The sequence below is a fragment of the Symphodus melops genome, assembly GCF_947650265.1.
Source record: "Symphodus melops genome assembly, chromosome: 5".
Taxonomy (NCBI): Eukaryota; Metazoa; Chordata; class Actinopteri; order Labriformes; family Labridae; genus Symphodus; species Symphodus melops.
Window position 1 is genome coordinate 6,882,326 of NC_136695.1, and position 27,597 is coordinate 6,909,922.

Below are 27,597 nucleotides of genomic sequence, written 5' to 3' on the forward strand. Positions count from 1 at the left end.
CACTGTACATCCTGGGTTTGTTTGTTTGTGTTTTGGGCATTTTGCAGTGCCATTAATTATTATTCTGGCATATTGAATAATACAGAAGTTTTTATATTGAAACATTGCCCATTACAACTTACAACACAAAAGAATTAATTAGAAAAAGGTAAAGTTAAATAGTTAAGTCCATAAGGTGAGATGGAGTTAGGAGCTCTTCTGTTCTTGTTTAAATTGCCTTTGTCCTCTTATTTTAGAGAAGCATTACTGTTGCATGTATGCCACCCAACATTGCCCAAATTCAAACAAAATAAAAACTGTAAAAGAACTGTTCATGTACTGAAAAAAAGACTTACCAGTTGGCTGTTGACCTTTCAAAAATCTTTTTTTAGAATACCATGAGATCCTCGTTTTTGTGGAACAGTAAGGCTTATCAAATGACTGCGAGAAAATCCTGTAACTACCCTATTTGACCAGTAGATGGCGCAAGAGTCAAACCAATGAAGTAGCTAAAGAGGAGAAAGAAGACAGATTTCTCACTCCGTCTTTTTATGAATATCACCACTGTACATTATTGTGTTTATCACAAATAGTTCCAATGGTGTATCATTAAAATGCCATGTAAAAAAAACAGTTGTCCTTTTTTGTTAACAATTATTAATGACAAAGTTCCTTGCCAAAAAAACAATGGATATACTAAACGGATTTTTTTTAAAACAACCGGAAGAGACGTTGGTTTTCCTCTCACTAAGCTCATCTTGTTTATGTGCAATCTATGATGTAACTGCACAAACTGACACTTGTTACATGTGCTTTAAGTTCTTCTGCAATTTACAGAGTTACCACCGTCAGATGAAGAAGCCACAGCTGCTGACATTTCCGACCTGGATATGTGTTATTACTCTTCTTTGAGGTGAGCTATTTGCGCCTTTTAACGCTCCCTGTTGCTTTTGACACGCAATAAAAGCCGTGTGACTCTTGTAAGCAGGCAGTGTTAAGAGCGTCTTTGAATTATGATTAAAATTAAAGTACTATTTTTTACAAAACAATGCCAATGCCATACACCATGCAACCAGGTGTGATGTGCTGTTGTTTGTTTCAGCAGATTAGATGTAAATCGTACCTTGCGTCTCCGTGTTTAGGAGCATCCTTAGCATTGTAGCTTGCTATGCTAATTGAGCCCTTTAAGGTCGAGCTTGGCTGCTTTGATGCATTAATGAATGAATGTAGCCTACTGCTGGCCTTCCTTCCTTCCTCTGTCCCTCTTTGGTATCTCTGTTTCATGCTAAGCTTCTGTGTGTCCTACTTTGCTCTGATGTATCCGGAGGGTGGGCGGTGAACTGCTCCTTGTTTCCTGTGCTGTTAACGTGAAATTTGCTGTAATGTTGTATTGGAGGCATTTCCTTTTGAAAACACAAGTCGGTGTCTGAGGGGTCGACGAGCACACAAACTGAGGAGAGGTTGTAATGTGCTGTTGCAGTACATAGCTAATCTGTCCTGATAACAGGACTGTATTAAAAACGAAGGAAGTCATTGTTGTGTGTTGTTAAGTCATAAAAGGCTTTAAAAACATGACGACATGAAGCTCTCCTTTATCTTGGGGCTGACTATCCGAATCATAAACCTTTCTTGTGAACCATGTGTGAACTAAAGTTAAATCTGAGTGATATAAAGAGTTTAGAAATCCATTCATGACAAAGATGATTCATTTTCTCATGACTTATTTATTACTCATTTAGTCACAATTACATGAAGTATACATTACCTGATCACAAACTTGGGTTAACACATTTCCTATGAATAAACACGTTTTTTTTAACCATTAACAGTTTATGTTAATGTTTTTTTTTTTTTTTACACATTTCTTATTTACATGTCTGCTTTTCAGTAAAGACCTTGTAGGAACTTTATAATGTCCCACTGAATGTAACAACAATCCATGTCAAGATTTTTTGTTTTTATTGAAATGAAACTGTCAGCAGATGAACTGTTTTTGAGTTTAGATACTTGAAGCGATTTGATGTTCAGGTGTGTGACTTAAATATCAAATTTTAGCTCCAAGTTGTATTTAAATCTACCTCTGCACCACATTCTACAAGTGTAGTGTGTTTGCTCAGTATTTTACAGCGCATCTCGTAAAAACCTGTTTTGATATAAATGCAAGTTTATATGCTGTATGTGAGGTGTAAAACATCTGGATGCAGTATTACAGAGGTGTTGGTCGGTGAAGATCAATGCAGCATCATACTTAACTATCACTGTTAATACTACACATTCTTTCACCATTATTCCTGACACTGTAGCTATAAATTGATCTTATCGTTGTTGTTGCTGTCTCTGTCCTTCTCCTTCTTCCTGCCTCTCCGTCTATCTCACTCTCCAAGCCCAACATCGTTTCTGGTTGTGCTCGAGTTTTTGCCTCCTAAAGGAAGTTTTTTCTTGCCACAGTAACTTTGCTGAATGTTGTTCAGCGCAGCGCTCGAGATGGATGAATGTTTGGTCTTTGTAGTATATTATAAAATAGACGAAGTCTTCTACCTGCTCTTTTGTAAAGTGTCTTAAGAAAACATTTGTTTTGAATTGGCGCTTTACAAAAAAACCCCAAAAAAACTGTGATTGATTGAGTCATCAAAGAAAGTACCGCTCCCTCTCTGAAAGAAGATCTCGGCTCTCTCACCATATCTTGTTAGCTTCTTACGTGCACAGGGATCCAGATGAGCTGACATCTGGGACAAGTCACACATCACCAGGCAGCGTGGTGCCACTGACAGCTGTAGTCAGCAGCATTAGGCTGAGTAAGCAGGAGTCTTATTGCCAATGCTTGGGCTCAAGAGTACGTCAAGTCCACTTTATTCTCGCTGATTTCGATGGAGAAATAAAGCTTCAGGTGCAGTCAAAATAACTTGTCAAACTGAGTTACAAATGCGAGATACCCTGTTTTGTTTTTTTAGATACTGTCATGAAACTTATGAGAGTTGACATTTGCATAGGTAGTTTTAATGGCAAACGTAAATGTAATACAGGTAATACCTTCGTTTTACATTTCATTGGCTGGTATGTTGCATAAATATGAGGCGTTTTTTAACGGAGACTCATTTTTAGATTGGAAAAAGATGAACAGTGTAGTGGTTGAAGAGGAATGTTAATTGATCACAGTAATGCAGCAGTTTCTGTGCTGACGTTAAAGTGCCAGGACATTGAAAAAGTTTTTGTTTTCTTGAATGAACAACACAAACTTCTTTTATCCTTCTATTTCTTTTTTTCTTTTTATTTTGTTAAGCAGTTCACCACTGTTCACTGACTGCTACACTGTGATTCTGTGCTTTAAGTGCTGCAGACATTTGCTGGAAGAATTGCAAACTGTGGAGTTGATGCATGCTCTGCATGGTAAACTAGTTGAAGACATCCTTTACTCTTTCGGCATTATATGTTATTAACAAAAATAAACAACTGATGACCATCACTATATTAACAATATGACTGCTATGGGTAATATACTTTTATGTTTTGGGTCTGGCCCTAATTTCAATACCAGAGTTGTTACACACAGATGCTGCTCCTCCCATACAGGGTGAAGGTATTTCCTCCATGTTTTTTATTTTTATTTTATTTTTTATAGGTCCCATATTCAGCTTTTTCTGGTTTTAGATGCTCTTGTGTGTTTTCCAGGTGTCTTGTGCATGAAGAGGCACATCTGTTTGCAAAAATTCAAAGTCCAAGGAAACGTGTCTTCTCCTACGTCCTCATGCTAGCTGTAGCAGTAGCTGCATGTAACGCTCGGTCTCTCGCCCCCAAATGATGTGATATCACTGATCCAAGCCCATCGGCTCCTTGTAGCAAGACCAAGCTTGTGCTGCACGCCCAAGTGAAATCCGTGCTGAGCAACTGACCAATTACAACAGAGCGGAGCGGCTGACCAATCAGATCAGACTAGGCCAACGTAGGGACCCTGATCGTGGGGACCCTGATCGTGGGGACCCTGAGCGTGGGGATTCTGAGCGTTACAAACTCAGGCAGATGAGTCTGGAGCGGCAGTACATGAAAACACTCTTTTTGTTTTTTCAACATTAGTGATTGTGAACGTACTTTAGTAAGCACATAAACTATATGAACCCAAAAAGGGCATCATATGGGACCTTAATGTAAATGAATATAACTTTAAGTTTAATATAAATTATGAGTGTGATCTGCTCTTGCATTGCATAATTGTTTATTTAGGGCCACACATAGCTGGACCTCAGTCAACGATATACAGCCCACCTCCGACCTGCTCAACATGCACACACACACACACACACACACACACACACACACACTTTAAACAGAAACTCATCGTTCACACACGTTCCAGGACAACTTGGCATGGGACGAAATTCCTATCGTGATTATTTTGACTTACATTGCAATGCTATTTAGGAATAGTTGGAACATTTTTGTATCACTCTCTAAACATTCACAGAAAACTGCAATATAACAGTCAAGATTACGTGACATTTTTTGATCTCTGCAATTCGCCCTGTTTGCGATGTCAGTTATTTCAATCTATCTTGTAGCCCCCACAGTATCATTGATTGTTTTGTTTAATTGTTTACAACTTGTGTGAGATCAAATCTAGATTTGAAAAAAGACAAAAATGTCTCTTTGCCGTTTTAATTTTTCCCCAGATAAAGTCAAATCAAAGGAAGGCCACACCAAATAAGGATTGAGCGAGCAGCCTGACTGAGCTGAAGGCGTCCACACATTCAACAGGTAAGCAAAGCAGAAACATCAGGTGTTTCCCATGTGTGTTAAAGCGTGTTTGTGTGACATGAATAAGAGAAGCGCTGAGGCACTGTAAAGGATCGATGTCCCCACTGTGAATGGATAACAGTGAAGATAACATTTTTTATTCCTTTTGTCTGCACACACTTATGACGTATTTGTTAGTTACAGCTGTGGTTTCAGGTCATTTGACTGTAAGTGTGTGATGTCTGTTTATTTTATCTCCTACTGTATGCTGTGATAAGTTTGTCCTAACATAAATCTGATTGTTGTTGGTATTTGTGAGCCTACACAAAGCTGTAGTAAACCCAGCATTGCATTGTGCTGGCGCCATATACAACTACACAATTTTCAAATTAAATCTTTTAAATTGAAGTGTTAGAATTGTACGTTTGAGCTTATAGAAGGAACTTCTCCAACTCACTTGAACGTCACCATGGAGACCATTTTTGGGCACTTCTCACAGTTCACTTTGAACGTCTGCGAAATGAGACAAACTCTCTTTTTTTGATTGGTGATGTCAGTCTGATATCCAATACGTAAATTACTTAAATATCTGACCCAATACTGATAAAAGATCAGACTGGCCCCATTTACATTATACTTGTTGGATTGGATGACTATACTTTGACATCATTTTGCAGGAAGATGAAACTTTCCATTAGCTATACCCTCAGGGTAACTGGGGACAAGCAGCTGTTTGATTTATTCTAAATTAGGGTAGCTAAGTCAATATAAACATTTTGTTTTGTCCTAAGGAGATATCCATGCAAAATACTACAAAAAAAAAAAAAAAAATGTTTAAAATATATTACCCCTCAGAAACGTACTTCCCTTTATGTACATGTAGTCCACGGGCTGAAATGTGTGGCTTCAACAGCCAGGTGCTCTGGGAACTTGCAAGAAGACAGAAGAAGAAACTCTGACTTATAGCTAACATACTCTCTTTGATGTTTGTTCATTCATCAGACTATATTGTGATTGCAGTCTATACCATGTTGTCGCACATTACTAGCTTTATAAACCGGTTTCAAAGATCTTCCCATCTTACCAACACTTATTAGTCACTGACCCTCTATCACATCAAACAGGCAGGCACAGAGCGCATAGCTGTGATGACTCACAGGTCAGATAATAACATCTGAGCGATTACAGGGCCAGGTGTCAGCGCTCAGTCATCCATGAGCGACAGACAAACACATCATGCATGATTTGAATTCCAGTTCATTGTTCGGTGGAATAAGTTGTGCTATATTTAATAAAAGACACTGCAGAGACAGTGTAATGCTATATGAATAGATGTTAACAAGCCTTTTACAACGTTTATGATTTAAAGGGCAGTCACACAGTTATATTTGATACCTCATGACCGTGCATGTTCATGAGGAAAGAGAAATGAGCAAATTAAAGACACAGCTTTAAATGAGCATTTCTTCATTCCTAAAGATTAGTTTATAATTGTACACTTAGTCAAACACAAATAACATAATTTGTTATAACTTTGAGCCAACATGTTTAAATAAGCTCAGTGAAAATCTGTAGTCACAGAAAATGCAACCTGAGCCACGTCGTATGGGTGATTTGTCCTGTTTCCACTGGATCAGACCTTAAGTCAACTCTGCATATCTTTAAATATTTGAAAGCCATTTTTTAAACATGAGCAGCTACTCCCCACAACCGAAAAAAGGACTAAAGAGGGAACAACTCCATCCTTCCATCCAGCACTTATCTGTGCTGCTCGTCCTGTTCTGGGTCATGGGAGGCTGGAGCCAATCTTAGTTTTCATTGGGTAAAAGTTGGGGTACACCATGATCAGACCAGTCAGTCACGGGGCTGACATACAGAGACCTATTGAGTGGACACCTCTGACAAATAGAATTTATAGCTCATTATAAATACCACACGAGCTGTATATTTCACATGTAATAAGACATTGACTGACCAGTGGAGTCGTAAAATCTCAAGCACCTAGTTAGCTTTTTTAAAAATGGTATCTAAATGTACTTGTGACTTTAGAAATGGTCTTTAAAACAATAATCTCAAGAAAGGAGATGTTTGAATCTGATTTGGCCTAAAGGTTGCATCCTTAGAACAATGTTCAGGTACAATGCAGAATAACAATAATGGCCAAACAAGAAACTGCCAGTGCCACTCGTAATTTAAGACTGCAACAGTAGTTTCACTTACAGGTTAGTAACGGGGCTTTGACAGTAAAACGTGGGTTTACTCTGTCTGTCTGTGTAATGCGAGCTGCACATGTAAAATTGAACATGGGGTTAAGTTTTTTTAAAATTACTTAATAATCACTCGCATCAAATCAATAGTGATCAACACAATAATACAAATACAAACGACCTGCATGTGAATATATAGAGGGAGGGCTTCTTAAGCCAGCTGGCAGGTTTGATTATAAAGATGAGGCAACAGTGGTTTTAAAACTTCACTTGTGTCAGGTGTAGCAGAAGAGTGATAGAATAACTGCATCCGCTCTGTATTCTCCGAATGGACAGGATGCTGTAAACTTTTCTAACATTTATAATTCCAGTCCTTCTCCCCCGCAGCCTGTCATGGAAACATCTTTTTTCTATACTGTAGGGCTTTCACACTTGCAGAAATCTCCTGATAAACTCTGGCGATTACTCCATACCCGGAGATATATGAAAGCAAACGTTTTTTTGCTCTCACTTCACCCAGAGTTTCTCCCGTCACACCCCCCAGTATTTTATTGCATAGTGTATACACGCGACCGCTACAATCTCCGTGCACATAATTAAATGGCTGCATTATGTTTTCTGTTCATCTGTATGTTGTTCTCCGCTCTTGGGTCGATGTTCTCCAACAGAATGTTGGACTACACATAAGTCTCAATAAAGGCAAATATTGTCATTATAGTGTCTTGATGCGGACAAATTCTGCGTTGATTTTTTAAGTCACGCCGGAGACCCTTGGCCCACCCTCCCATCTGACAGGCATAGTCTCCAGCTGTAGGAGCACATGTGAACAGGTCGGTCAGGAGAAGTGCTCCCGTAATTATCTGGATATTATCGAGAGTGCAGATGTGAAAACGGCTCCACTCTGGTCTGTGGGCACTAACTATGATACTGTGATGTTGTGGATCTCAGTTTTTGAAGTCATGTTGCAAAAAGGAGTTTGAGCCAATTGAAAAACTAACTAAAATATGCCCGTTATGTGACTTTTCCCACATTCCTTTTATAAGAGGGGACCTTAACAAGCTGCAGCATAGCTGTGTTGCTGATTTTAATGAAAAATGCAAACAATTTTAACTATCCTCCCTGCATGGTAAGCTTAAGGCCAAATGTTCCTTGTATGACAAGAAAAAGCAAATGAAACCAGACTCAACCAATAAGGTGGCAGCCTTTGAACGGAGCTTTCCAGACAGCCAGGAGTGTATGCTGTGATTTATTCTATTTGTCAGAATGCAAATAACAACCTACATACTGTTGGCTTTCATTTATTTTTTTAACCTTTATTTTATAACCAGGTTAGCTTCACTGAGATCAGAGAATTCATATTAAATAAAGTAATTTAAATGTAAAGAAACATCAATATCCCAACAAAATCTATTCATTTACTGTGGTTCTTAAAGTAGGCTGAGGGAAGAAGTAGTAGAAGGAAGAGAAGTAGAAGAAGAGGTAAGAGAAAATAATGATCATTATAAAAATAATAATCTGTTATAAGCCTTTAACTGAAAAAAAGAGAGAGATTGGACAGGGGATAATCAGAAATCAGGGCGGGAGAGAGTGGGAAATGACATGCCAGAAAGAATCCACTGATTCACACAGCAAAAAAATGTTTGGCTCTAGGCTGGAGGTGGGATCCATGGGTGAAGAAACCAGGGTAGGAGAGGGGATTTTTTTTTAACACAGTCCAACTTGTGACATTACAAGGAGAGCAAAATTGAAACAGAGCATTTTTCTCTGTGTTGTAAGATGTATGCAGACCACAACAAAAGGACTGCGTGGGTTTATTTCACATGTTGTGGGTCAGTAGACACTCAGGTTGCCCAAATATACTGTATGCTCAAGAACATACATGAAGGGGGATTTTTCACATGTCCCCTTTAAGAGGACATCAAAGGATGATGAAGTTGTTTAGAAAAAGCTAAAACTGTCTATCTAGCATGACTTCTCTTAAATCAAGTTTTTTTAAGAGGCACCAACTGCTCGTGTCCAACAAGCTGGGAATTTGGCTTCAAGGCCAAATTCTTCCCACATTACATAGTCCAAAAAGGATTGTGTGTAATCAGTGCTTCATATGGCTGTGTATGAATCAGCCAAAGTTTGAATTAAACGGAGCAGCAGCCTTAAGCAGATAAGCTCTCCAGTTTGTTGGTCAATCATTACAACCACATGATGCAGAGTTTTTCTACAACACCACAACATCACTTAATCCCATGGGGAGAAGATTAGTCATTTATAAACAGTAAAGTCAAATGAAGGTACACTGCCACAAGTATTTGGAAGAAAAATCATTTAACAGACTGATGGCCTTTGTCCAAGCTACCAGTGGGATGAACAACACAGAGAAGAATAACACTTAACAAGAAAATCACTGTGAAACTGATCTACAAAGGGTCCATCAGGATATTCTTTACCATTGAGTAGTGAACAGAAATGATTAAGGAGTCATGTAAATCGAGTACTTCTTGTATCTACAAGAATTAATTTCAAATATTGAATTCATATTGAATGTCTCTGTTGTAAACCCTGACAAGAGCATGAGAGAAGACTGTGTCAAACATGTTGAGAACTGTGCCGCAAACAAAACTCAGCATCACCCAGTAGCTCAAAGTATACCACAGCGGATCCATTTATGACCCGCCTTGATCCACAGCTGCCGTCTCCTCTCACTGTAAACTCTCTTTGTCTGTATGACTCTCCTATAACTGTGAATGTGGCTTCAGACATAAACAGCACAGCGCAGTGTGGGCTTCACTTGAAAAGATTAGTAATAACACACAAGAGATTTTGTTGTTTGCGTCTGCTCTACCCTGGGTAGATAATTATACTGTTCTAAAGGCTATAACTACCTGTGCATACAGTGAGGAAGCCTCTTACCTCTGTAGAATTCACAGTGATATTTGTTCTATAATAATGTCCATTAATCTGATACTGCTGCAAGTTTAATGAATATCTAGATAACTGCTGTGTGTTTGTGTGCACAGCCCACGTATAGAAGCGGTAGTCCTTCTATACATGCAAGCGGTCCAGGTTCAAATCCGACCTGTGGCTTCTTTCCCGCATGTCCTTCCCCACTCTCTCTCTCACTCCCAGATTTCCAGCTGTCCTGTCTCCCCAATAATGCAAAATGTCCGGAAACAATGGTTGAGTGAAGAAACAAACGGCGAATTCAATCCATAGCTGGGCTTTAATTTACTACTGTGTATGAAATGACACGGTCTATGTCATCTATATGTAATAATAATAATACATGGGTTTTATATTGCGCTTTTCGAAATACTCAAAGACACTTTGACAAAAACAAACAACAATCAATAAACAAAACATAAACTATCAATGTAGGAGGGAAGGATGGGACTTGTGATTGTAGGCGATTGTTGAGGTGAGTTTTTAAAGATTTCTTGAAGGAGGTGAGTGTCGGGAAAATGTTGGACAGGTGGGGGGGGGGGGGGGGCTTGATAGTGTGATACACTGGGAGACGGGGAGCCAGTGGAGGCTGTGAAGGATGTTGATCCATAGAGGAGACTGTTGCAGTAGTTTAGTCCGGGGGGTGATGAATGTGTGTGTGAGGGTCTCTGCAGCTGTAAATGAGAGAGATGGGCGGAGACGGACGATGTTGCAGAGTTGAAAGAAGGCTGTTCTAGTCATGTGTTCAATGTGTTTGTGGAACGAGAGGGTTGGGTCGAAGACGACACCGAGGTTACAGATGTGGGGAGAAGGGAGAACAGTGGAGCCATCGATGATGAGGGAGAAGTTGTTGGTGGATTTGAGGATGGATTTGGGGCAGATGATGATGACTTCTGCTGGCTTCTGATGGAAGAAGTTGGTTTGGAGCCGGCATTTTATTTCTGTGATGCAGTCAGTGAGGATTGAGTGAGTTGTATGGGGCAGGCCTTTGCTTATTAACACACTGACATCAAGACTATCAAACACTGTCAAACTGTACATTTACACCAGAGACTGTGCACAAAGGTAGGATATCAATAAACGCATTAAGTTACAAATCAATAATTTGCCAACCTGTTGCTGTTATTTTGAATCTGTTAACCAATCAACACTAGGGCTGTAGTGCTAAATGCACAAGTGCCTCTAATTGAGACAGGTTTTTATTTGTCAAAACGCTCAGCATGTTACTGCTAAAAGGAAGTTCTCTATTACATTTTCAAGGCAGTTTAATTTGAATAAATTAAATGTATTACAACTGATAATACTGAAGAATGCAGTTTCATTTGGAAAAAAAAAGTTCTTGTATGCATGCATTTAAGTCGATGCAAAAACAAGTGACTAAAATTCTTTGTCTGGTTAAAATTATTATTTTTTTATAATATATTTTTATGTTGAATGGAGATATTATAAAGTTTCTTCTCTGTTGTCACCTACAGTAGCCATCCAAAATGCTGAATAAGAAGAAGCGAAGAAAAGACTCAAACTGAGAGTGTACATTTTTTTCTCAAAGGTGCTAATATTTGTTCTTACCTTAAGCTCAAACCACACATTCCATTACCTCAGCGGCCAAACCGTGACACCAGATCTCCAAGTCCAGACAGACTGTTGGCATCAAAAGCTGCAGACTGTGTTGAGCGAGAGCAGAGAGGAGTTGCTAAGCTTCACTGACAGGCTTTAGTTTCACACCCTGGCTGGCCATGAGTCCATGTGCATGCCCAGAATTAGCACAGGGCTTTCCCACTATGTTAGAATACAGTGTTGGCTGCAGCGCCTGTCTGTGTCAGACAAGTGTGAAGTCCTGGGTGTACAATTGACTTTCAAACCTGGAATGCCTGTTACTCTGAGTATAGCGATTTATCGAACCCCATCTGAGGCCCTCAATAAATTGACTGACTTAATAAAACCCCTTTTGGCACATGAAGTAATCATTCTTGGTGATTTAAACTTGGACTGGCTTACGTCAGTTTCGAATGATCTGATCTTTTTTTTTTTATCTTACTTTTGGTCAGTTAATTTGCCATCCCACTCACCCTAACCTTAAAGACTTGATAAAATCTAGAATAATTGATTTAATTTGAACAAACAGACCTGATAAATATCCATCCTCTGGCGTTCTTGACGTTGGTGTCAGTGACCACTGTCCTATTGTGTCCATCCGATATGTAAAACTAAGTCATGTCTGGTGGTTAGAACAAATATGACATTTTTAATGATCAGGCCTTTTTACAAACTTTACATCAGAAAAATAGCTGACACCCTCAACATTCCTGACCCAGAATTAGCCTTAGATTGTTATATACCAATGTTTTTAACTCTCGTTTTAGATCAACATGCACCTTTTAAAAGAGCAAGACCAAAATATAACACTTTTACTTTTTTTTTTTTTTTTTAAGACTCAGACGCCGACCCCTTTCTTGTTTCTTAAAAGCGGTTGTTTGGCAAATTCTTCATAGTCTTATTTTTTTCAATATTCATGTTTTAAAGATAAAAAACAAACTTTTATTTCAACTGACTTATAAAAGCTAAAGGTAGTAGGTTAAACAACACAACATTTACAATACCCACCACCTAAATAACACTCAAACAAAAAAAACCACTTTTACCTCATCTGGTCATCTACTATATGTGAAAGCCTGGGTTTAGATGCTACTGATTTTTTTAAAGAACAAAGGCTGTCTTCCACTGTTCCAAGTCCTGGAGTAGACCAGTGTTTTAGCCTGACCCCCGTCTCCACAAGCACACTAACTAAATCAACTGGTGATGACCATCTCGATCCCTCTGCTTTAAAACTCTCGGCACGACTAATCAGCAAATACATAACTCGTGTTTTTAATCTGACCATTACTTCCTGCATCATTCCTACAGTCTTTACATAAAGGTGGTTGCAACTCCGACATGAATAACTATCGTCCTACCTCGAAATGACCATGAATTGCTAAAATGCTGGAGTCACTTGTTAATGTACAGTTAAAGTCATTTTTATGAACATACTCCATACTTACTCCATTTCAGTCTGGGTTCAGACTACACAGCACTATTTCTGCTATTAACAACATTATTAAGGCAGTTTTCCTATTAGTTGTTGATTATGCTGATGTAATTTATGGTCGTGCAGCCAGCACCACTTTAAAGCCCTTAGATGCAGTATATCACTCTCAGGTTCATTTCTGATGACAGATTTGGGACGTATCATTGTCTTTTATATCAAAAAACTGGCCTGCCTGCACTTAGAATTAGAAGAGATCAGCACATGCATTTATTTATAAAGCTCTTTTAAACAAACTCCCACCATATCTCTCAACTATCCTTTGTTTTAATAGCACTAATCACAATACACACTCTCACTCTGCAGGTTCCAAGAATTCACAAAACTAGGACGGTCTGCTGTTACTTTGCACCAAACACGTGGAATAAGATTTAATAACTTTGGGTCGATTTAAAAGTTTTAATTTCTGATTTGATTGATTTTAGCTGTTCTTGCTTTTTACATTTTAAATAGTTACTTATTAGTTTTACTCCATTTTTTTACATACTGTATATTGTATTTTCTTGGCCTATTAAAACTGACTACACTTGCTGTTTTATTTCTTGTTTCTTGTTTTGTTGTTTATTTTATCTGTATCTTGTTCTGTAGTTCCGCACCATTGTAAATCAGGGTTCTCCCTCAATGTGTTTTCCGAGGATTTAAATAAATAAATGATTATGATGATAATATATGACAGCACACGGAGGTGTTGTTGAAGTCATTATTATGGATTCATCAAAAGAAATGTAGGATGGGTGTGTTAGTAATTCCAGTAATACATGTTCATAAAACATCCTTCACATGGTCCTGATGGAGTGGTGCAGCTCTTACAGCTCAACCTGAATGTAGCACGCAGCACTTCTATAAACTACCAGCATTTGTAGCAATAATGATCATATTACTGGCAAATCTGAAAATATTCTGAGCTCATCCAGATGAATTAATCCAAGTAAATGCACAAACGAACAGACATGCATGCATTTGACCCACATTGTTTTATGTAATGTTGTAGTTTGCCACCCAGTGTGCTGTCGAGGAGAGGTAGGATAAAAGGTTCTGGGAGCTACACTTTTATGAGAGAGGAATGGTTATGGGCTAGAAACCGTGACAGCCAGTCTGCTGGAAGAAGGGGGGTGCGGGAGAAAGACTGAATAAGAAGTGGGGGGTTACATGTGGGAGTATACCACAGCAAATATGGTAGGAAGAAAACACGTTGTTGCGGCAGCCCAGTTTTTCTGAGCAGATGAGCGAATGAGCAAGCAAGCTTGTCTCGTCCAGACACCCACACTGGCCGGGCTGTTGTCCAAGGAGATTAGCAATATATTGTTACGTCTTTCTGTGTGCGTGTGCGTGTGTGTGTGTGTGTGTGTGCGTGCATGCTTGGGTGCGTGCATGCTTGGGTGCGTGCATGTCTCTATAGAAGTTTTTCAAGTATAGCTTAAACCCTTGGTAACTATCAGGTCAGAGAGAGGGACAATTTTATGATGTACATCTGAATAGGGCAGATGTTGAACTTTAGTCTTGTTATGATATTGTATGATATACAATATATTTATATAACGGAATTTAAAGGTCACATATTATGCATGATACACTTAACCGTGTTATTCTAAGACTAATAATTCTTCCTAGTCTATCTATAATCCCCTCCACTTGTTAAAAAAGGCCATCCTCTCCGTCTTTTGCCTGCTCCACAAAATTTGTGCTCAAACAAGTCTGTTTGGAGATGTTCCTTTCATGACATCACAAAGGGCAGTAACCCCGCCCCCAGGTGGGTGACACTCCCACAGCGAGATGTTTGTTCTGCTCTCTGATTCTGCCTTCTCACCGGAAACAACTGGGCATGGAGTGAGAAAGCTCGAGCCTCTTCCCCTTTCAGAGAGGGGTGTGGTCAGACACAGCTCACTGGCATTTAAAGCTACAGACACAGAAACAGCCTGTTCTGAGCATGCCTGAAATAAAGGGGTTTATAGATATAAAACACAGGATCAGAGTGGATTTGTAGAATTTTCTAGAAAGAAAAAACTTCACAGACTTGGTGAGCTCTGAGACGTATTTAAATGTGTTGAGAAGGAGGCCAATATGTGACCTTTAGACTTTGCAATAACACACTACTATAAATATGTAAACCCTAGAGATATTTCGGTACCATGGCAACACAAATAGAAGTCCTAAGAAGACTGACGAGTTTCTTGTTTATAATAACCAAAAATTGTAAGCGAATTCCTTCACCTGCACTCTAAATTAAACAAACAAACAAACAAACCCTTTCCAATACAGCTGTGTTATTGAGTGTCCTTCTCTTTCTTTAATGGTAGATTTGAGTTGAAAATACAACTGAAGATCTGTGTTGTTTTTTTTCAAGTTGAGGTGTTTTGGGATTTTATCAATCATGACAACTTTCCTATAGTATGAATACCGCACCACAAGATCAGCTGAAAGCCTGACCAGAGCCTGTGCTGATGCCACCAGTTGTTTCTCAGACTAAAATAACATCTTTTAATGATGGTTTTGTAGATGAAGTATACTGAGGGAGACTGGAGACATCTAAACAATACTTAATAGAAGAAGAAGCTTTGATGAAAAATGTTAAAGCATAAATTACATATTTTTTTGAATAATCTGTTAGTAATCAGAAGTGTTTGGTTTTTTGAACGTATCTTTGATCCCCATGAATAAAACAGAAATGAAGCGTAGGACCTTTCTGCTAATGAAATGTTAATCCCTTGAATTACACAGTCTTCCTGCTCATTTGACACTGCCTCTGGTGTTTGATGTTTCACATGAATGTACACAAATGGATCCCTGATCATTCTCTCTAAGTTGAATAATAAGCTGGGTTGTTTTTTTTACCTGATTCTGGCTGTTTTTTTCCTACCTACCATCTGCATAGAACTCGTTGCCATGGCATCAATGAAAAGCCTCAGGTTTCTATGTTGTCACATTTTGTACAAAGACAACCTGAGCACTCCAACCTCTCAGCTTTCCTGTCTCTCTGTTTGGTTATTTCCACTGTATTTCTTCTAACCTGGGACTAACACGATGTGTCTCTGCAGCAGAGCTTAAAGCTTCCTTAAACCTTTTAAAGCAAAATGACTTCATCTTAATTTAAACAATTAAAAGAAATGTATAAGCTTCATTAATTCATTTGTTCTAAAATAAAAAAATTAAATGATCAGTATATTTCAGATGGAATCATAACTACATTTTCATTGCATTACATTGGATAAATCTCTTTGTAAATCATTGGAAGATTTATGACATGGATACTTGTGGCCTGCTTAAATGACTACAAGGGGATGTCAATGGATTAGATACAATCTCTTGCTATAAAACACAAGCGGCACCATGTCATGGACGTTTCCAGAAGTTGTTCTATTTTTGGTTTGTTTGAGCTCATTCCTCTTTCGCGTTCTGTTGTATCAAAGTCCTCGGGCGATGTTGTTATTGAGCCACATGTTGCATTCCATATACGGTTGTTAGGCAGGACGACGTCTACGTCAGCAGTGTTTGTGTAGTTTCACAAATGGTCTGTGAAATATGCACTGTGTTGTCTATCTACACATGTATGGCTGCCTTTGGGAGAGAGCAGGCGAGTGAGACTCTGAATGTGCATGAACACTCTGTTTTCTCTCCTGGGAATTTTCAAATTGCCCCAAGCCAAGAAAGTGCTCACAGAAGCCAGGAAATAATGCCCTTTGATTTAAAGGCATTAGGGGGTTAAGGCGTTTTTCGTAGCAATGTTTTTTGATGGATTGACTCATATTTATGTATAAATACAAGCATTTTCTCAGACAATAATCATTCTGGTACTTCTTATTCCCTCTGCTTATATACTGTAAAAGAGAAATATTTTTCAATTCCACTCCAGAAACATTCTGCAAACAGCAGAAGGGCTGAGAAATAGCAGAAGAAGAGTTATTTTGTCAATTTGAGACAAGTGAAATGTTTATTGCTAGACAATCACTCGAGGGGGTAAAAAATCACTAAAAGGGGTTTCAAATCTTCCCATGAAGTTACTATCTTGGGGAAGTCACAGCCGCAACACCTCATGTTTTTCAGTCAGAACTGTTAAGAAGGCCCCTTCCCAGGGTTTATCCAAAGAAGCAGCTTGTTTTTTCTCCTCTGTAATCCTTCACAGATAATCATTTGAAAAATGTCTCAGTCATCCTTTTAAATAAAAGCTAATCAGGCACAGATTGGTTTTGCTGATCGATACAGAAGATTTTGATTAATGCAGTCCGAACCAAAGTTGTTGACAGGTTGACCAATAAAGCAACATTGCCATCGAGCCACGCTGCTATGTTTGTGCAGTCTCAAGACTAAGCCAGGCTTTCTATTAGATATTTTAATAATTTAGCATTAAGCTGCTTTCCTTAAAAAATTAGAGATAAGAATTCAGGCGCATTGCTCACACAAATAATGACATATCTATAAAACGTGTAGTCTGGTGTCAAATGATGAATCAGTCAGGTGATAGAAAACGTGTCACAAACCTGCTGCAGCTGTTAAGACCAAGTTTTGAAGCTAGAGTCAATGCAGGGGGTGACAGGGTTGAACCACTGATAAATACAAAATGTCAAAGCAACCAACTTCATGTGTGAGTGAAAGAGAGAACGTATGTAGCTGAATGCCAGTCTACCTAAGTAAGCAGAAGGTAGATTTCCTATCATTTTCCCTTCTTCAGGCACCGAGAGGGTCAAAAAAGTTGAATGGCATTAGCTTCAATCGGAGAAAAAAACCTGAACTACAAAGAGCAGGCAATGCAGCTAAAAGGTATGACTAAGACCTGAGGTGAAATTAGTGAAAATGACTTGGCTAGGGTGGGAATGTATCTTTAATTAGTTGCTAAAATAAAGTCACAAAAATGGGCTGAAATCCTTGGTACTTGAAAATTGTTGAATTATTTGCCTTCTTTTAACCCTCAATCCACTGCAAGTAGCCATATTGGTTTTTTAGGGATCCAGTTATATACTGTTAATGGAAATCCATGGTATGTATTTGGATGGTTGTCTTGCCTGATACATTGGCTTAGTGTTGAGTCTTGAAATCTCTGTTATCTGCCTTTTTCCACCTTGTTGGATTCAGAAAACACCAGTGAAATTAGGAGGGACATTCTCATTAAATTGGAACTAGATAGATAGATAGATAGATAGATAGATAGATAGATAGATAGATAGATAGATAGATACTTTATTGATCCCGAGGGAAATTCAAGGCATCCAGTAGCAGTATACAGACAGGCAGGACGTGTAGTCCTAATGTCATATTGCTCAACATAATACATTTTGACAGAAGGTATTGTTTTTTTTATCAAGGATTATGACCTAAAGAACATCCTGACATGCTCAGCAAAGCCAAAGAAGAGTGTGTACCCAATTAAAGTTTCAATTTTTGCAGTTAATCCCCCTTATGTGAATCAGCCCATGACATGGGCACCCCACCCAACCCTGTCTTCTTTCTGTGTCTAGGTCAAGTGTAATGGTCAATTAAAAACTTGTTGTTGTTTATGGGTAGTGTTGTTTACCAAAGAAGTTCAGTGTCATCTTCACACAGTTCCCAGGACCTAGATACTTCCAAACACAGTGATATGTTCACTCTTGCGAATAAATATTTTTGTTTCTAACATTAAAAGAGATAGATGGCCTGAATTGTCCTTTTCTTTTTACACACACACGCACACACACACACACACACGCACACGCACACACACACAGGCCTGCACTGTCCTCAGACCAAAAGACAGCTGCAGCATGTCCAGTGCAGCGGCCCACTTCACATAACAGAGTTATATCAGTTAAGATGAAATATCAGATTGACTGCAGTCTAATTCATACGAATACGACTAATACTTTATTCAGAATTGCACTGACGAATGTCACAAATGAAATTAATGACAGGCAATAAGTCATTTTTTTATTCTGTTCAAAAACTGTTTGGTTGGGATCCATAAAACATCCATGGTGGCAGTTTGCAGCTTGATGTGAAGCATTTGCACGTCCAGAACGATGATCTGGGGGCGGCTGTGGCTCAGTTGGTTGAGGGTTCGATCCCCAACTCCTGCGAGCAACATGTCCGATGTGTCCTTAGGCAAGACTAATTGCTCTCCCTGGTTATGTAGTAAGGTGGGTAGGTGTGACATGCGGTGTAAAAGAACCAGTAGAAAAGCCCTCAACTCCATTTACCATCTGGAGTTTGCCATAGAAATGTGATTGGCTGTGACCAATGATCCAGTGTGTCGTAGGTTCATGACCGATGAACCGACAAGACAAGGGAGGTCAGGAACTCCTAGGACATTTATTAATGTGTGGTCAGTAACTTTAACAGTAGAAGAAAAATTACAAAAAGTGACATGCAGTATTATGATATATTCTTTAGAGACTTATAAGAGCAGCCTAATAAATAAATAAAAAGACAATAAATGCATTAACATTTTTTTTCCTGCATCATTTTCTGAGAAAATATGTCTGATTTAAGGCATACAGTATTACGAAGGGTTAGAGTGTAAGGGTGTGAAGTGTTTCCTCATAATATAACTACAGGAGGATGTACTGAAGCTTGTTCAACTCCACGGCTTGTTCTAAGGACTCATCATCAACAGGTACAAACTGAGATCGATCTGATAAATAGGATTTAAACCAGCTTAAAGCAGTGCCAGGTCATTGTTCCAGTCTCTGTAATAGAATGTGACGCTCAATCGTGTCAAATGCAGCACTAAGATCTAAGAGGACGAGCACAGAGAGAAGTTCCCTGTCTGAGGTTAGAAGCTCTTTATAACATAAACCAGTGCAGTGTGTCAATGTCTAACGTCTTTGACGTTATAACAATAGAAAGTGCCACTTTAAAATAAATACAAAGCTTCTCGCAGTTGGATCAGATAAATCCTTCCTCTGATCAGGCACATTGCCAACAATAGTTTCGGATTTCGGCTTGACTAGATGTATGCCAATTAGATTGCAAAGGGACCCAACCTACTCATTTGGCCCCTGATCGAACCCACCTCAGCCTGTCCATGCTTCCATGTCCCACAACCCATACCCCAAGCACTGCTATACATGATACAATGAACAAGTTATTCAGGATCATTTTGCCCTTAACTAATACATTACTTGACTAATTGTTTCAAATGTATATATATGATTGTCAAGACAAAAATCAGATTGTACCTCAACACAGATTTAGATCCAAAAACATAAGCAGCGGTTCAAGTTCTGAATAATTTGGAAATTGGAGAAGTGTGACTCACAGGAAGTGCTTGGGGAACAAAAAAGTGTCATGGTGGCTGCTGTGTGTGTGTGTGTGTGTGTGTGTGTGTGTGTGTGTGTGTGTGTGTGTGTGTGTGTGTGTGTGTGTGTGTGTGTGTGTGTGTGTGTGTGTGTGTGTGTGTGTGTGTGTGTGTGTGTGTGTGTGTGTGTGTGTGTGTGTGTGTGTGTGTGTGTGTGTGTGTGTGTGTGTGTGTGTGTGTGTGTGTGTGTGTGTGTGTGTGTGTGTGTGTGTGTGTGTGTGTGTGTGTGTGTCAGTAATAGTGAGCAGAGGAGAAGAGTATGACTCATAGGAGAGGTGGTGATGAGACTTTTTCTTGCTCCCGACTTTCAACCTGCTGCTTTCTGATAAGAAAGACACCCAGGCAGTGGGCTCTGGTTAATCCTCTCAGTGCATCCAGCCTGCTGTCTGCCATAAAGAACAATGGCTGGGACAGGTTGGTCATCCATCTCTTTTTCTGGCTTCTGTTTATAGCTCCTGAATCACCAAGGATGGAGTGGGTTGTAATCTCGTTGAGTAACTCTTGAGACACTTTGTAGATTGTATAACCATTTGTGTACCCCAATTTCCTGTTTGCTCAGTTTAACCTCGCCAGCAGCTATAAATGATATTTAATATAGTCTGTAAATAATTTGCTTCTTACCTCTCCAGATTAAGGGGAAATGCTGAAATATCAAGGAATGAGTCATAAGCAGTGGTGGGGAGGTAATTGTGACACTCTTACATAAATAACAAAAAAATGACATTTTAATCCATTAGTTAGCGAGAAAAAAAAGACACTGAGATGACTCACGTTTTCAGCCCTTTATTTTCTATTTACTGTCGATGTACTTCTTCTGTTTACATTCATTTCGTAGGATGCTGACATGATGAATGGAACGTGGAAATGATGAATATATTCATGGGAGCCCAATTGGCTGCAGAGTGCTCCGGGACAAACTGACCCAAAGATTGGGACGAGTGAACACAGTAAATGAAGCAGTTTCAGTTTTTTTAACATCCCTAGTCATTACTGTCAACAGGAAGATAAAGGGAAATGTATCTCCAGTTTGTCTCCCCCCTGCCTCTTTTTACAATGTGCATCAGTGTGATTAAATACAGAGTTTTAGTAATCCGCGTTAATTTCAGAATTAACAAAAAGAGGGTAGACAGGAAAAAGAACAAAAAGGTGTGAGAAGGGTGTTGGGTAGTGTTTACTGTGAGTGCTGTTCCTCAAATTGTCCCCTCATTCAGGTGGCAGTTACATAATCTCAGTGAACCATCACAGTTCACTTAGATTGCACTTTGATGGCTGATAGAAATCTGTGTTCAGACGTTCCGAGGAAGAATTTACTCTCCATGCGCTGACCTTTTTCACTGAGGTAAAAAGAATTATTTCTGGATTAGAATCAAAAGAGAAAATGAGACAGTGAAGGAGTAAAAATAATCTGAAGAGCCTGTTTTATTCAGCCAGCCTTTATGCAATACCAGCTTTAACAAATTTTCTGTCATCTGTAGCAGTTTATTTTTATTTTCTTTCCAGCGCTAATGTTTAGTCCGTTTGTATCTGTTTCTGCATTATCGCATTAAAGTGCAAATATTGTGTTAAATAAGAGCCTCCTTTATTCACAACAAGTAATTATTTATCTTGTAGATTAAATAACCATACCTTGTTTTTTACACAACAGCATAGACCTCGAGGACGCTTTCGTCATTTGTTTTGGCAAGCATGTGTGGTGCATTGGATTAGCCTGTTCAGTGAGGTGAATTGGCTCGCCCACCTCACTGTATTGCAGTTATATAACACAGGAGGAGGAGATTTGTTTTGTTTTTTTTAACAATGTTATCCACTCGATTCTGTGAGCTGTGAATTAACCTTCAGTGTTAATATGCATTTAAAGCTACGAGACCAGCTGCCTTGTGTAAGAGATTCTGGCCACAGCTGCTGAAGGACAAAGGGACGTGTGGCGTCACAAAGAGTCTCTCTTAGTGGACTGTGTTGTAGTGTCAGAGTGTTTCCTTAGGCCAAGGTTTCCTCAGGCATGTGAGTTAATGCGTGTGTGCACATTTACATGTCTGGGATGTTTGTGAATGTCCTTTTGCCTCTCCGTCCCTCTGCTCTTTGGACAGTGCATTGTTATAATCATAACCATATGGTGTGTGGGAGACAAATTCACATTTCTGTCAATCTGCCAGGTTTCTGCTGATTCCTGTTTATGTTGTAATTGCCAGTTATGTAGAAATGCACAGCTTGTTACTGTGTGAGTAGAGTAAGAGTATTTATCCACTCTTTCTGTGACAAAAGAAGAAATTTGAAGATGCTTCGTTGGGTAATGGGGAATTGCAATGAACATTTTCTGAAATGATTAACTATTAAAAAAAATCAGCAGTTAATTACATATATTAACTAACTGTTGCATCTCTCGTTAACATATAATCAAACATGTTCAATGTCATGTTCAGCGCTCTCACTGAATGTATGGTGTCTTTACAGCATGCTTAACAGCGTTAGATATGACAATGCATCGTGTAGCATCGGAGGCTCGCCGGCCACATCGCGTCTTTCAAATATTGGATGCTCTGTGGATTTCAGTTTTACTTCACAAAAATGATAGCATACGGTGCTTTTGTATTGAAGGTAGACAAACAAAAGTGTGGCGCTTAGTATTGACAAGCTATTGACTCAATCCACATCACTCAGACTCTTCTATTGCTGTGAGACTAATAACGTTTTTCTCTGGTGTTGACACAAGTCAAAGGGCACCTCTGCAGTACTCAGAAGGTGACCTCGCACCTCTCCAGAAATTAAACCAACGCCAATACTTTGGTGCGTACCAAGACTGAGTTCAGACAGACTGAGCTGCTGCCACCCCAAGGTTGTAGCGAACAAAATAAAGTTTTTCACTTTGATCACACCAGATCACACCTTTGATCATGATCACACATGAGGATATTATATAGAACTTTCTCCGCTTTGGTTAAAAAAAAAAGTTGACAAGCTCTGTTGAGTGAAAAAAGTGTCTTCCTGTTCTGCCAGGGCCCTGTAGAGCCCCCTCCACCCTTCTTCCTTGTCTTCAAAGACCAAAGAAAGGAAAAGGGAAACGGGGCATCGGGTAAAAATGACGCAAGCCTTACATGGGAATACTTGAATAAAGATTTTGTGACTTCTCATTCGCATTACATGTTGTTAGGACACGGTGCCAAATCACCCACGCCTCTAACAGTGCAATCTATGCACATCATTTCAGTTTATCAAAAGGGATGGGTCATCAAAAATATATTCATGAAGAAATTAACTATTCAGATCAAAATGGTTTTTTAAGTTGTTTTATTCTGGTGGCATTTTGACATGCTGTTAATGGGGCTTCCTGTGCTTTTGGAGCAAGTCTCAAGTGAACACAGGAGGATTCTGCACTTGTCCACTCACAGTATGCGTTGGCTTCATCTTTCAATTTGGAAGGGTTGAAGCTTGGGAGCCACATTCCACTGCACACCCAATGACTCCTATTGTGATTTCTTAACTAAATGTAACATGATACTTCTGATGCTTGCCTGCTGTTTGGACAGAGTGTTAGCTTCAGGGAATCAGTGAAAGTTTGAAGTATGGCGAAGGAAAATGCCTTGATATCGCTGTGTTACTCATCATAACATTACATTTAAGACGTATAAAGGCTGAACACTGTGTGTTTGCATTCATTGTTTCTCAGTAGTGTTTGACCGATTTGAGAAACTTGTTGCCGACATCCATGTAGTCATTAAAGGAGTTTTTAACGGTAACACAGTTTGGGGAGCGTTTCCTAGTCCAGAGGAACAACTTCTAAAGGGTTTGTCTTGGAAAGAGAAGTTGTTTTCTCTTCCGCCCATGCTGTTGCTTCCTGAGTCTTCAGGAGGAAGGAATTCCCTCTAGTGCTGGTTACCCACCCAACATCCTCAAACACACACACACACACACACACACACACACACACACACACACACACACACACACACACACACACACAGAGGCATCTTACATGCCTCGGCAGAAGTGCTGTCTAAATGTCTGCGTCTAAATGAAGTGGAAATGGCCCCAAAGGGTCAGATTGTGTGTGGTCTCCAGCGACATGTTTTGTTTTTGTTTTTTCAATTTAAAGTCAGATAACCCTTTTTAGGGATGGCCTGTCATTTTGAACTTGTTCATTTGCCTCCTTCATCACAGAATTCTTTCCCCTTTTCATCATCAAAATGAAAATCAAGTACTTCATATTTACACAACAGTTACAGGGAAGTGGGCATTGTCAGTATATTACTGAATTCTTCAGTTTTCTAGAACTGTACTAAAACATGTAAAAGCCCGAACAGGTAAAAAAGAGGGACTTTAACATTAGGGAAATTATACATGGAAAAGCTGCTTTAAATACAGCTGTATAACATCAAATATATACAACAGTAATGTCAAAAATAATTCTTAACCATGTCATCCATGAGGCATCACCAGTCAGCCGACAAATCAAGTCTAAATAATTCAACCCTGAACCAATTTATTCACCTGACCATCAGATCCTCATTTCATGCTGTTCTCTTTTCTGTTGGCCTCCACTTGTGGCTCTGCTTCAGCCCTCAGCAGGACCTTTACAGTCATATTTATCCTTGCTGCAGGCTTTATTAAATTACTTCTCTTGAACCCTCTTGACTTTCACTGCTCTGTGTGGTGTTTCATCTTGTGTTTCTGTCCATGCTCCTCTCTCTCAGCCATGCATACTTTTACTCTCAGTGGGGATGGGGGGGATTCTTTCTTGGCTGACTTTGCCCCACCCTTCACACTACCCCACCCTAATCAGGGCCCCACTGCGGTCCATTCAACAGGCCAGCAGATGCTATTCATCCCAGAGCTGTTCATACTCGCAGCAGTTTGAGTGGAGGATGGGATAAGGAGTTGGTATGGCTTGTCGTAGTTTTTCCTCCCACAGTGCACACCCTCGGTCTTTGTCTGACACTAAAGCCCTGCCCCAGATAATCTTGACACAATGAAGAACACATTTTGGAAGTGCTGCTATGCCGACACTTAACAGACGAGTAAAGGAAACGGTAAAATTCGGATTGGTAGTTGCTATAAGTAAATACATGCACGTCACTTGATACAATTTGATGAATAGACTTTAGAGTAAAATACAGAAACAGAAACATCAAACTGTCATGAACATTTTGCTACTTTACCAGTGTAAGGATTAAGCCCTTGGTTGACGAGTAATTATGTTTGTGATATTTATAGGGTGTCAGAAAATTCTACATAACCAAAGCTAAAAAAATGAATAAGCTTTTAAAAGCATTAACCCTTACGAGTCGGTACCAAAATTACTAGGCACTAAGCCAGGGGTGTCAAACGCTAGTCCTGGAGGGCCAGCTTCCTCAGACTGTTAGATGTCTCCCTGCTTGGACGCAGCTGAATCCAATGAGTGACTCGTTATCAGGCTTCTGCGGGGCTTGATGACAACACATTGGTTTAAAGCAGGTGTGTTAGAGCAGGGAGACATCTAAAAGTCTGAGGAAGCCGGCCCTCCAGGACTGGAGTTTGACACCTGTGCACTAAGCAGTTCAACTTACTGAGACGGTTTTTATTATTTTAGGCCTTTAATGTCAGACAAATATTATTTTAAAGCTGTAAGTCAGTCACCCTCCACTAGTTTCTCCAGTTAATGGTTTCTGCCATAATGATATACCAGCAAGATGTAAACAAGCACAGTGGACTGAGTGCATCTTGTTACGAGGAACAGTTTTGCAGTATTTTGATCTTTAAAAAACTAATATTAAATACGTTTTGATCCAGTTGATGTCCCCCTTGAGCACCAGCATGAAACCAAAACAAACTGCGGTTTGGTAACGCCTCCGCAATACTGAAGCCTACACTCTCCTACAGCGTCTAACCTCCAACCCTGCTTCACTCGCGTTCGCACCAAGGAGTTATAGAACCATAATCAAGCACCATTAAGCACAACATGTTCCGTTGCTCAAGCTACAGTTTCCTGTGGTCTGCATATTTCTGTTAGCAGGCTAATTTTAGCACACTTTGGTTAACACACAGCTTCACATTGCACGTAAATTGACACAGAATGACCGCGATCTAAAGACACTTACGTGAAGCAAATAAGCAGTGAGTAGGCTGTTATAGTTTTTTCCCTTGACTAAAACAGCTTTTATACACCAGGGTACCTTTAAACACTTGAAACATTGCTCTGTTTTTATAGTAAACCCCTAAACACTCTTTAAATTACACAAATTCATTGGCAGCTTCTCTCCTCTGTCCGGTAGTATTTTATGAATTATGAGTTTTCTCAGTTAATGTAAATGGATCTCAACTACTGACAGCTTGGGCTAAAATTTTGTTTGTGTGTTGTTGTTTTTTTATTTCTAATTTTCTAAATTATTCATCATTTAAACAATATTTTTTTTTATCTTTTTGAAAGACTTTATGGGGCGATTGAAATAATAAAGCATCTGAAGCTGGAGCTATTTGATTGTCTACGTCCCTAAAGTAATAAAAGCTATTTAGTTTCTACTTTCATTTCCTGTGTGTACTCCTGTGTTCAGGTCTGGTTCTTTTATTAGTCATCTGTTGAATTGATCACAGGAGTCCAACGGAGAAATTCTCAGCAGACCCAAGATTAACAGACAGAAGAGCCTATGATTATCAGAATAATAGCACAGCTGTAGTTATTCGAAACAGTCCTTTCTTCTGTTTCCAAATCATTCGAGTGACAGTGAGATCGCTGAGTAGCACCTGGTGTGCCACTTGCAGAGCTGTGGCACATGCCAGTGGTTCAGTGATGTGCCAGGTAGTTCAACGCCATGTGCACCCTTTCCTGTTACAGCAGCCGACAAGGCTAACTGACCTGCAACAGCTGAAAGGACTTGCATGAAGAAAAACTGTGCAGAGAAAAGGAAAAGGTTGGTTTAGCTAAGGGGCTAAGTAAGCCCAGGCATCCTGAGGCGGCCCTGACAGAAACCCGCCCAGTTGTCTCCTCCCAGTGTGGGAGTCCAGATTGCTTTAAACCTCCTGAAGTTGCTCTAATTCTAATGTTGTTCTCAGTCTTTAAACTCTGCACCTTTACTGTCTGAAGAATGAACTCACTCCCTCGTTAGTCACTCCTTCTCTTCAATGAAAACTCTCCCGTTTGTCTACATCCAGATGTTTTTGAGTTGTATTCTTTTAGCGTCATTTGGATGTATTTGCTGCATGTTTGATGTCAATGCAGTATTTTCTGCATATTTCAGAATCAGCTTTATTGTCCATGTATGTTTACACACAAGAAATGTGTCTTGAGTAACCGTGCTCTCAATGTACAAAGTTAAACAATAACAATATAAGTGAAAACACTAACATACGGGGCTACATAGTGCAGTGGTGAGGAGTACAAAATGCTTCAGCTCGTTCCCTTGATTTGCAGCGAGTAGGCATTTCAGGTG

At 39.4% G+C, this 27,597-nt stretch overlaps 1 protein-coding gene across 3 annotated transcripts in view; it reads left to right on the top strand.

Annotated features, from left to right (window-relative positions):
• The first annotated feature begins 730 nt into the window (after positions 1–730).
• ncalda (neurocalcin delta a) overlaps positions 731–27,597 on the top strand; it is an 81,325-nt gene continuing 54,458 nt past the window's right edge. For 2 of the 3 annotated variants that reach the window (XM_079342860.1, XM_079342861.1), the window contains exons 1-2: positions 731–892; positions 4,644–4,728. The gene's annotated coding sequence lies outside the window, so the exon portion shown is untranslated. Of the gene's footprint in view, positions 893–2,669; positions 2,867–4,643; positions 4,729–27,597 lie in introns of all 3 variants that reach the window. The other variant, XM_079342863.1, reaches the window with a different exon arrangement.